Here is an 11,204-nt window from a genome sequence, read left to right as displayed (position 1 = left end):
GGGAAGTAGGTGGCATGCGCGGCCGACTAGTAATAACCCTGACTCGTACGATACGGACACTGTGGCACAATCTATTGAAGCGATGCATGATGCCATTAGGGCTTTTGCCGAAGAGGATTTCGCTTCCTAATTTTGTTTCGATAAGCTCGGCCTTGCTGATATTTGCCAATTGTGATCTGAAGAGGAGGAACACGTGGCAGATGGTGACGTTGGGAGCACTGCTTTGACTCAACCTCGTCAGGGTTAATTCACATTTTGTTTTTGTATGTTTGTTGTTTAATCTCTTTTTTTATGTATTGTGTAGAATGTTGATGTATTCGCTCTTGTTGCTTCTTCATCACTAATCTTTGCCCGTTCTTACGAGCTTCTTTATATATATATATATATATATACTAGCCGTTTTACCCGCGCCAAGCGTCGGGTGCGAACAGTTTTTTCAGATTTTAGTTTTAGAGGCGATTAGTTTTTTGTGCAAAAGTTTACTACATCCAAACAATTATTAATAAGAGTCATTCTCATAGAAACGAAATCAATAAGAATTACAAATAAAAAGTTAGGTTTCATTACAAATATAGATGAACACTTGGTGCTTTCCAGCAGTCTGATATGTATATAAATGAAGATATTTACAAAAGAACATATGGTAAAACACACTAAACTAAATATACATTACTGACTCAATGGTGTTGAATAGTTTTTCTGGACAATTATTCAGAAATATGTTATGTTTTAAGAAAATAAGTTACTTTCAACGAATCGTTCCTTCAGTATTTATATGTCATTCGGAAATGTCTTTTTTGTTGTTTTGGATTAAAAATAGAAATATGTTTAATGTTTTTTGCTAAAAGAGAAAATGTTGTTCCAGATTAAAAACAAAAGTTCATTGTTGCTTTTTATATAAATGTACAATATTGATTAAAAACGCGATTAAATCTTCATTTTTTTGGTATGATTCTGATTTATGTTGTTTTTTTGTCACAATAGGCAGATAATTGATAAATCGACGCCTACATGGAGACTCTTAATTGGGCTACGTGGTCAACTGAGGTCAAATGACAAATCGACGTTTAGACGGAGATCGTTAATTGTATTATAATTTATTCTTTAAATATTAAATATTACATATCTTCTAACAAAATTAATAAATATGACAGTTTTTTATTGTTATTTATTTATTTTTGATATAAAGTAATTTATTAAAAATTTATTCAAATATTTATATATCCTTAGAAAATAAATATTTGAAATTTTAAAATTTTGGTTTAGTATTTGAAATTTAGAAAATTTAAAATTGCTGATGTGATATTTGAAAATTTAAAATTTTAAAAAATAAAACCTACTTGACAAAGTTGTCATTTTTGTTTACACGACAAAACCTAAAAATATAACTTTTTGGAGTCCTTTTGAACATTTTGAATACAATAATTTAAGTCAAAATATATAGTTCATATTTATATGTAGATTTATTTCCTGCTTTCCTGATCTACACAACTTTTTTGTCAGATTGAAATGTATAGTTTGTATTCATTCAGGTTACTAAGTTATAACGAATAAGCTTTTTTTAAATCCTTAACCATAATTAAGATATATTATAATAATAATTGAATATGTTGTAGTTGTAATTTAATTGATTATGAAACTTGGCTCTCATAAAACACTCAACTTCAACTTTAACAATCAAATTATTTAATAAATATAACAAAAACTTAATCTATAATCGTCTGATTATCGAACTCTTTTCTCTACATCGGTTTTGGTCCCTAAATCATACTTTAAAACTCTCTACACATCTAATTATTTTTACACCTTTTAATAAATAAAACTACATTAACGTACTTCTATTTATCAATGGGCTAAACAAATATTAAATTATTTTTATGACAAAACTGTAAGATTGGTCCCTGTGGTATTCAAAAAACTTTGGATATGGTCCAAAACTTTTCCAACTTGCATGAAAGGTCCAAAATCAAAGTTTCTCTGGGTTTTTAGTCCCTGATACACTTAAAAAGTCGATTTTGCCATTTTCATTTCTTTTTTCTATTTTCTTTATTTATTTTGGTATTTAACTAATTAAAAATGAAAAATAAAAAAGTAAAATCTCTCTCTCTCTCTCTCTCTCTCTCTCTCTCTCTCTCTCTTCCTGAACCAACATGCCATAGCACACACATCTCTTGATCTCCCCGTCATACCCTCACATATAGACAATCGATCTCTCTAAAACCCCATCTATATAAACGATCTATCAAATCAATCTCTAAAAAAACCCATCAGTATGGATCAATTTTCAATCCATCTGTATGAACAATCGTGGTGGTGTTTTGGCTCCATCAAATCGTCTGTGGTGTTACAACAATGGTGGTCGTGTTATGGCTCTCCGATGAACGGACCTGCGTAAAGGAGGCACCCATTTTCGACTCTGAAAGACGAAGGCTGATGATGGTTTGTGTCACACCCCCGAACCAGACGGCGGAAACGTCCGAGGGCTCGCGTGACTTAAATTGAATATCATCACAATGGATATAAATGAATAATAACATAAACATCACCATGCATCAATAGATTACAACTGATATTGTTCACATCCAATACATTGTTTTAAATATTACACATCCATAACATAAATTGTTTAAGAGTTTTCAAAACATAGCTTCCTGACATACTTGATATTACCCTGCAGCTTACCTGTTACCTGAGAATACAAGTTATTTTGAAAAACGTCAACATATGAAATGTTGGTGAGTTCATAAGCAGGGTTGTGATAAAAATGATTTGTGTAGTTTATAAAAAACCCAGAAAATCCGATATTTTCTGAAAAGACAATTGTTTACCAAAGTGTGAAGATCCATAAGTTGATGCATGAATGATTTCAAAACGTGTATAAAAGTGAGTTTTGTATTATGGTTATAGAAAAATACAAGCGAGTGGTGTTGATTTCCTCGAAAAACCCGATGTTTTCCGATAACATAAAATATAATTGTTTTTCAAATTGCTATACCGCCACAACGAATGATTTTGATTACTCTTCCTTGATTACTCGGATGGTATTGGATTTAATTAATTATGTGAGTCGTTATAACCATGCATAATAATGACTAGTTCGTCTGTCTTGGCAACCTAACGTTCGCCGGGATTGATCTTAAGATTTTGTCACCCTAGACTGGCCGAGTCTAACTGTAGCGAACAGCTGAGGTGTGGGGGAGTCACCCCCGTATAGATCTATACACAAACTCTCGCTCTCCTTCCAGGAGACTTTGATTATAACTACAGACTACGAACGACCCTTAGAGGTGTCGCCCGTTATTACTCACTTAATCCAAACAAAATTGATTACTGTTGATTAACGACCGGGATTTGTTTACTTTGATTTCAAATAAGCCTAACAGACACAGAGAAGAGGAATACAAGGTCCTGCTAATTACGCGTGTTATTTAAGGCTGTTGGTTATACGAAGGACACATTGGCCCATTTCATATTTGATTAAATTTGGACCTTACTAGCAATGCTAACGGGCCACCAAGGCCCAATAACACATATAAGCCATTGAGGGTCCCTTAAACATGTAATTGGGTCACACGAGGTCCAATAGACATGTGTTATTATCGTCGAACCCAAAAGTCACGTTAATGGGTCACAAAGGCCCACTAAGCATGATTAAGATCTTTCAAGTCCAACTATTTGAATATTTACGTGTTTTAGGTATAATATAATGGTCGGAAGTTTGATTGAAAAATTGTTATAATCTCAACAGCACGAAACTTGTCGGTTGTTTATAACGATAATTGAAAATATATGTATATTTTTCCTTCTATTTTCACAAGTTGTAATGTGGTATTCTTTTTAACCCAAATGTCTTAAAACCAAAATAATTGACTCAAAATATTGATTTGACCCATTCAACCCTTTCTTTAATAAAAATGACAATTTTAGTCCCTTACATAAAGAAAAGACATTTTAGGCCCTTAACTCATTTTCTTGACATTTTTTACCATAGACTTGTTTAAATAAAGGTTTTTAGCTCAAAATTTACTCTTTGACAGTTTCAGCCCTTCCAATACAGAATTTTCAGTTAAAACCCAATCTTTTCGCAACTTTTACATTTTTGGCCCAATTTCCAAAAACTTTACATTTTTTATCCTTTTTGGAAAAGAAAAGCATTTTAACCCCTGAATTGGTTTTGTTTACACTTTTTACCTCCTGTTTTGTGAAATTTATCATTCAGCCCCTTCAAAGTTTGGTTTTTCGCAATTTTGGGCTCAATGGGCCGAAAAGCCCAAAAATTGGCCCATTAAGCTACAAATTACATTTCTAGTCCTTTGAAGAGTATAATATTCATAAAAATATTTATTTTTAACTGTTGTGACTCTTTTGATCCTTAAGAAAACCGTGAATGGCAATTTTTAACCCAACTTTTGTTTATTTGACAATTTAAGCCCAAAAATGGGTTTTATGTTGCAATATGTTTATTTTAATCTTAGAGGGTATTTTTCTTGACTTGTTTAGTGTAATATATCTTAGTTCATGTTTGTTTTCCTTCTTGTGCCATAGATTTCATGATCTTTTCCCTTTTTGTTACATATTTACCACATAAACACATATAATCACACATACATACATGAAATCATACATATCATACACATACACATAGATCTACACATTTTACTTGTATTCTCCCCCATAAAACTTGTGAAAACCGAAAAGAGAGGGGTATGAACTCACCTTGAGTTTTGGATTTGGTTTTGATGAAGATTTGAGAGAAGATTTCGGCCTAACAAGCTTCTTTAGAAGTCCTTGAGCTTAGATTGCTTCTAAGGAGTATGATCATGAAGTTGAATGAATTAAAAGATGAGTTTTGATGAGGTATAGAAGTTAAACTTTGGATTTAAGTAAGAACTTACCAAATATTTGTAACCTGAAGTGATTTTTGAATGAAAAACTCCTTGGAATGCTTCTAATTCTCGAAAATTTAGATGAAAAGAAGGAGGGTGTTCTTATGTGTTTGAGAGAGATTTTGGAGAGTGTGTGGATGTGTCTTGAGTTGGTCTCGGCCGAGAGTAGGGGAAGGAGGAAGAAAAAGAGGGATTTTGCATAGATACATGTGATTACATTGTTGTATGTTGTATACTAAGCTTGGTTGTCCCCTAAACAAAGGTGAGGTGTCATCTTCCCCTTAATTCCTCCACTAATCTATTTTTTTTTAAATTTGGGCCGAGGGTTAGAGAAGAGAGAAGGGAATTTTGGGCCTTTTGTGCTTAAGTCCATATTATGGGCCTAATTTGATGGTTTTTTGGCCCATTTGGTCTTTGGAGATGGTTCACGGCCCAATATAAATCAAAGTATGAGTTTTATGGCCCATTAGGGCTAATTAAATTTGTTATGGCCCATTAGGGTATTTTATTTCATTCTAGGCCCATTATGGCCTAAAATGTTAAAATAAATGAAAGTGGGTCCAATTAGAGCCCATATAAGAGTTCTAAGCCTAAAATAATCAAATTGGAAACATATTGGCCCATTAGGCCCAATAGGGAAGTCCTAGTCCATAATGGACTTAAACCGGGATTTCTAGGGTTTCCAATTCTTTGTTGACTATTTGAAGTGTTTGTATAAAGTGTTTGATGGAAGTTTTGTTGTTATTGAATATGCATCATACATGATTTCACATTTTTTTTTGGTTCACAAATGTTATCATTGTTGTTGTTACAAAGCATCAAAATTCCTAGTTGTGACAGTTTGGCTGCGATAAAGAGTGAAGGTTGTCTGTCTGTCAAGATGATGGTGGCAAATACGATTTACTCAACACTTCACTCAAGAACAAATCAAAGTTTCTATTACATTCAAGCTGTCGCAGCCCCAAACCCACTTGCTCAACACCACCGGACCACCACCATCAAAGAAATTAGGGTTCTTAAGAACAGACCAGAAATTAGGGCTCGTCACTATCTCTCAAGATTTTCTTCATTTGATAGTGAAGAAGGGCATGTAGGAGGTGAGATGACGATGGTGAAGAAATCAGGGCTCGTCATTACCTCTCAAGCTTTCTATCTGTTTCTCGGCGAAACTATCCCCTTGTAAAACCCGACGCAAGGCTCAGATTGTTCTGCTCCTGATTCAGGTTACACTCATTCGAATCCTCTGAAAAGCATGCTAATCGATGCAATTCTCCCAATCGCTACTATACGCTGAGAAATCACGTTAATCATAAGACGTAGAAGACAATGATTTGGGAAATTCTTAAAGAGAAAGCATGGGAGATCGTAGAACTAACCAGGGACAAAAATCCCATCTACATCCTTTGTATTCTTCATAGATTTCCAAATAAAGAACCATCATTCTCTCAAAGGGAACAATCGGGATGAAGATAAAAAAACGCAGATGTGATTTTGAGGCTATTAACATATCTATGTTAGAGAGAGAGAGAGAGACAGAGAGATATTTTATTTTTATTTTTTATTTTTAATTATTTAAATATCCAAATAAATAAAGGAAATAGAAAAATGAAATGAAAAGGGCAAAATCGACTTTTCAAGTGTATCACCGACAAAAAACCCAGAAAAACTTTGATTTTGGACCTTACATGCAAGTTGGAAACTTTTTGGACCCTATCCAAAGTTTTTTGAATACCACAGGGACCAATCTTACAGTTTTGTCTATTTTTATCCTTTATACCTAATAACAATAAGGTAAAAACTAAAATTATGATTTAAGACTCGCTACATAAGTAAACCTAATTTTATATACACTAAAACAGAATGTGCTATATTGATATTGCCATATTTATACATATTTTTAGGCAATATTTATTTACATTTTTATTGATATTTTGGTTATTTGCATGGAATTGTGGTACTTATAAGGATAAATTGTTATTTGCAGCCAAAGTAGAGCATTTTCGAAGAAAGGGACCAGAAATGACAATACTTGGAACATTGGAGACTTGGAGTACAAAAGTTGAAGAAACTCACGGATTTAACCGGTGTCACGACGTGAACCATAAGCCCACGACGTGGCATGAATATTCCAGAAGATAAGTACGCGCGAAGCAAGAATCCTTGCCCAATACGGATAACTCTCAATTTACGACGTGAAGCTTCCTGTCACGACGTGAATCACGACTTTCGGGAAAAGTATATAAACTCTTGGCCATTACGATTTTAGGGACTTTTGGCTGATAGAAGGCAGACCTAGAGACGATTTGGAGAAGAAAAGAAGTTCTGGAAAAGGGTTTTATCACCTAAGGAGAGAAAAGTTCATCAATAGTTTATTTGTTTGGTACATTCATGATGACTTCTTTTATGTTTTGTTTTAGTTTGATAGTTGCTATGAGCAGCTGAATCTAGCTACTCTTGTTTAGCTAAATGAAACTTCTAACTTATGGTTTAGCTTATTGATAATGGATTTGCTTAGTTGGTAATTTGCTTGTGTTTGATTATTATTACCTAGTATGTTAATATTCGTTTCTTTAGTTGCTTGAATTCATGTTCTGTGTAGCTTAGTGATTATTAAATTACATGAACTTGAAACCTAGTGATTTAGTGAACATTAAACTGCTAGAGCTAGGATCGACCAAAATCTTAGATAGTAATTGAAGTGAATAAATTTAGCTGTGCTAGAAAACATAAATTATGACCATAATTGTGTTTTCCTAATCTTACATAGTAAATTCATAATCTACAACTTATTTTGTGTTTGATTGTGTGTGACCGTATATAGTTTTACATGAATTAGTTGAATATTAGTAAATTTAGACTTAAATTAGTAATACAATAACAACCAACTTGATAATCCATAATTGTTAGCTAACCATAAAGAAGAAGTGGATTCGAACTAAACAAGAGTGTTTTTAATTATTGATTGAATTTGAGTTAAGTTCGTCTCATCTTGCAAAATCAGATAAAAACCCTTCCTTTGTTAGTAATTAGGTTAATTTAGTAGTAGATAAATTAATTAGTCAAAACCGTTCCCTGTGATCGACACCCGACTTACCCAACTATTCTATAATTTTGACTAGGTACACTGCCTAGGTGCAATTTAGTTAGTAAGGTAGCTAGGTTATAAATATTAAAATTAGGTGTAACTAATTGCACGCATCAAGTTTTTGGCGCCGTTGCCGGGGAACGACTTATTTGATTGTTTATTTATTTTGCTTTAAATTAATCGATCCTTTTTGTGGGGTAAAACGTGCAAAAAGTTATTTTCTTTGTACTAATCGATCGTTTATATTCTTGCGGTACTGAACTCACGACGTGAGCCTTAGTGGCTCACGACGTGAATCCAGTGTTTTCCAGTTTTCTTTGTTTTTAAGATTGCTTTTCTATTTTATTTTAGTTTTACGTTTTATTTTGTTTATATTACAAGAGTACATGACCAGAGGGTCCAATACACCTTTGGTACCACCTCTTGAAGATCCAGAGTCTGCCCTTCACAAAAAGAAAGATAAGAACGTGAAAGACGATCAAACACCAAAGAAGACACCCTTACAAGAACTCAAGTCAGTGTTCTCAAAGAAGTCGGGGAAGAAAACGGGAGAATCAAGCTCATCTACAAAGGACAAGAGTAAGGTCGCAAGTTTAGATCAAATACCTATCCAAAACGATTCTGAATACGATTCTGAGAACGAGTTGGGACTATATACGAGCGAACCCGAAGACGAGCCAAACAACGAAATCACTAACATTGAAGAAATGTCAATGGGAGCTTACAAGAAGCGTATTCGAGAAGATGTTGGTCCGGGATTAGTACAACCACCGATACCTGCCGCTGCCACATTCGAGCTGAAAGAACATATCCTTACTGCACTTAAGGATATACCATTTTATGGGAAGGATCATGAGGATGCATTTAAGCATCTAGATGAGGTCAACGACATTGCTGACTACTTCAATGTCTCGAATGTCAATAGAGATACCAACTTACTAAGGATGTTACCAGTCACTTTCAAAGGAGCTGCAAAAGACTAGTTGAAAGCACTTCCTCCTGGTACAATCACTACTTGGGCTCAAATGCGTGAGCAATTTCTAGATCAGTTTTGCCCACCTTCCAAGATAACGAAACTCAAGAAGGCAATATCCAACTTTGAGCAACAACCGGGGGAGTCACTATACGAAGCTTGGGAGCGCTACAAGGGGTTGATAAGAAATTGTCCTCAACATGATCTAAATGTTCAACAAGAGATATCTATTTTCTATGATGGGGTCAATGTTATGACAAGACAACTCCTTGATTCTCAAGGGCCATTAACCAAGAAGAATCCAAGGGAGGTCAAGGAGTTAGTTGAAGAATTCGCAAGACACTCTGGTGAGTACCACAACCCAAGACGAGATGGAGCAAAAGGCAGTGGGGGTGCACATTCAGAAGAGATGGCTGCTATGATGGCGATGCTCAATACTATGGACCGGAGATTGACCCAAATGGACCAATCAATTCATGCTGTAAGAGTTGGATGTGAAAGGTGTAATGGTCCACACTTGGCCAAGGATTGCAGCTTAGACGATAACGGGTACAAAAAGGCTCAAGTTTGCTACTCGAGTGGGGATAAGTATGATGACGACTGGAGAAAACCAAAGAAAGAGTGGCTGCCATATGATGAATACAAGAGGCAAAAGGAAGAAAAATATAAGCAGACAGGCCGAGGCATCTACTAAAAAGAGCAACCACCAGCCGAAAAGAAAGTAGACTTCGAAAACATTTTGACCAAATTTATGGAAGCTTTCGAGAAAAGTCATGATGACACCGATGCAGTGCTAAAGGAACACATGAAAATGATGAAAGAACAACACACAATGATGATTGACCAGCAAGCCTCTTTAAGAAATCATCAAGCATCGATCTATAATTTAGAAGTACAAGTTAGTCAATTAACTACTTTGGTGAGCAACAAATTATCCTCACAATTTCCCGAAAAGAATGCTCAATCCCATGTAATGATGATTGATACTGAAGAAGAGGCCATCTCTGAGTTCCTAGAAGCACTAGAAGTGGAACCAAAGCCATCCGGACCAAGGCCAAAGAAGTCGAAGCATGAAAATAAGAATGTTTTTAAACTACCGAATTCACGTCGTGAACCTCCTCTATTCACGACGTGGCCTCGATCTGAACAACAAAATTTAGAATCTGTCTCGGTTTACCGACCGCCTTTGCCATTTCTGTCTCGAGCACATCTCAGTCCACTGGAAAGGGAACATCTGGAGTTTATTCAGCAAATAAAGGGTATTCCTATTAATACCCCTTTTATCGATTCACTTTCAAGAATTCCAGAATACAAAAAGTTCCTACAAGATCTTATAGACACTCGTCAACAATTAAAGAAGAACTCTAAAGTTGTTCTTAGTGACCAAAGTTCAAGAGTGGTATTGGCAGACATACCTAAGAAGATGGGAGATCCAGGACGCCTCACTCTTCCATGTGAGTTTGGAAATAACTTGAAGACTTATGCTTTAGCTGATTCTGGGGCTAGCATAAATTTGATGCCATATTTATTTTATCAAAAGCTAAATATTCAGAAAATGAAGGCAACAAGGATGACCATCCACATGGCTAATCGTTTGGTTACTCATCCAAGGGGTATTGTGCAAGACATCCTAGTTAAAATTGGGAAATTCGTTTTTCCAGTTGACTTTGTGGTTATGGATATGAAGGAGGATGTAAATGTCTTAATTATTCTTGGTCGCTCTTTGCTGAATACTGCTAGAGCTTTAGTTGATGTTCGTGAATCCAAGATTACATTGAGGGTTGGTGATGATGAGGAGACTTTTGGAATACAAGATGGTTTTCAAGGAGAAGATGTAAAAGGTGAGGTGTTCAATATGGATGAAGATAATGATCTTGAAGAATTGGAGAATCTCATGGAGGAAGAAATCAAAACAATTCATCAAGTCAAGCGCACCAAACGAAGAGCATCCGTCCCGTTTTTAGTTGAAGTCATTGCCTACACGAATCCAACTTCTTGGGTAAGGAAGGAAAGTGATAAAATCTTGAGTGATGATGACAAAGACGAGGTAACTTCCAAGGAGACAAGTACAATGGTGAAGGAAGAAAAGATTCCTATGGAGTTGAAGAATAAAGAGAACTTGGAGAATAAAGGGACCAAAAGGAAACTTGACATAGACGAGACAAAGGCTAAAAAGGAAAATTCGAAAAAGGCGTACATTCGACGTGTTCAAGCATACAAAAGGCGATGGAGGGAGCAGAAGATCCAGCTGGTGATGGAC

At 35.2% G+C, this 11,204-nt stretch overlaps 1 non-coding gene across 1 annotated transcript; it reads right to left on the bottom strand.

The window, feature by feature from the left end:
• Positions 1 to 9,044: 9,044 nt before the first annotated feature.
• On the bottom strand, positions 9,045 to 9,151 carry LOC145151590 (small nucleolar RNA R71). The gene has a single exon (XR_013732155.1). It is a non-coding gene; the product is annotated as a small nucleolar RNA R71 (small nucleolar RNA).
• Positions 9,152 to 11,204: the final 2,053 nt, after the last annotated feature.

This window comes from Lactuca virosa, chromosome 1 (assembly GCF_052849685.1).
Source record: "Lactuca virosa cultivar CGN04683 chromosome 1, Lactuca_virosa_CGN04683_v6, whole genome shotgun sequence".
NCBI classification, from domain to species: domain Eukaryota; kingdom Viridiplantae; phylum Streptophyta; class Magnoliopsida; order Asterales; family Asteraceae; genus Lactuca; species Lactuca virosa.
The sequence above is the reverse complement of the archived record's forward strand: the minus strand, read 5'-3'. Positions and strand labels throughout refer to the sequence as shown.